Source organism: Cornus florida, unplaced genomic scaffold (genome assembly GCF_030987335.1).
Source record: "Cornus florida cultivar Cherokee Brave unplaced genomic scaffold, ASM3098733v1 CherokeeBrave_3.0.0_Hap2_Chr07, whole genome shotgun sequence".
NCBI lineage: Eukaryota > Viridiplantae > Streptophyta > Magnoliopsida > Cornales > Cornaceae > Cornus > Cornus florida.
This window is the reverse complement of record NW_026775577.1, coordinates 49,915,791-49,916,963: the sequence shown is the minus strand read 5'-3', so window position 1 is coordinate 49,916,963 and position 1,173 is coordinate 49,915,791.

Here is a 1,173-nt window from a genome sequence, read left to right as displayed (position 1 = left end):
ATTGTATGTCAAATATAAGAAGTGTGAGTTTTGGCTTCAAGAGGTGAAGTTTTTTGGGCATGTTGTTTCAGAAGGTGGAGTATCATTTGATCCATCAAAGATAGAGGCAGTTCTGAATTGGAAGCAACCCAAGAATGTGTTTGAAATCCATAGTTTTCTTGGTTTAATGGGTTACTACCGAAGATTTGTGAAGATTTTTTCTCGCTTGGCAGTGCTTATGACTCGTTCAACTTGGAAAGGGATCAAGTTTGTGTGGAATGAAGCCTGTGAGTCATCTTTTCAGGAATTGAAAACAAAGTTGACTACGGCTCCACTGTTGGTGATACTTGAGCGTGGCTTGGGTTACGTGATTTATTGTGACGCTTCACGTGATGGTTTGGGATGTGTGTTGATGCAGGATGGTAGAGTAGTGGCTTATGGGTCTTGATAATTGAAGACTCACGAGCTTAACTACCCTACTCATGATTTAGAGTTAGCGACAGTTGTATTTGTCTTGAAATGTTGGAGACATTACTTGTATGGTGAGAGATGCGAGGTGTACTTGGATCATAAAAGTCTCAAGTACCTTTTTTCCCAAAAGGACTTGAACAACAGATAGAGGCAATGGGTTGAATTCTTAGATGATTACAATTTTGATTTGCAGTATCATCCGGGCAAGGCAAATGTGGTAGCAGATGCCTTAAGCCGAAAATCTTGTGGAACTTTGGGTAGTTTAGCCATTCAAAAGTGGAAGATGCTTGAAGATCTAGCAGAAATGGGATTGCAGTGTTTTAATGATGATGTTTGATGTGAGTCAACCTTCTTGTTTAGTCTTGTGGCTCAGCCTACTCTTGTCAGACGAGTGATTGAGTCGCAGAGACAGGATTCGGATTTAGATGCCATTTACACCTTGATCTCTAGTGGTGAGACAGTGAAAGATTGAACCTTACATGCAGATGGAGGTCTACGATATAAAGGCTTGTTGGTTATTTCCACAGGATGTCGTGAGGACGTCTTACGGGAGTTTCACACTTCCCACTTTGTAGTTCATCCAGGTGGTACTAAAATGTATCACAAATTAAGATGTTAGTTATAGGTGGAACGGAATGAAGAAAGATGTTGCACAGTTTGTGGTTAAGTGCATTACCTGTCAGCAGGTGAAAGCCGAGCATTGGTGCGATCGTGTCGTAACAC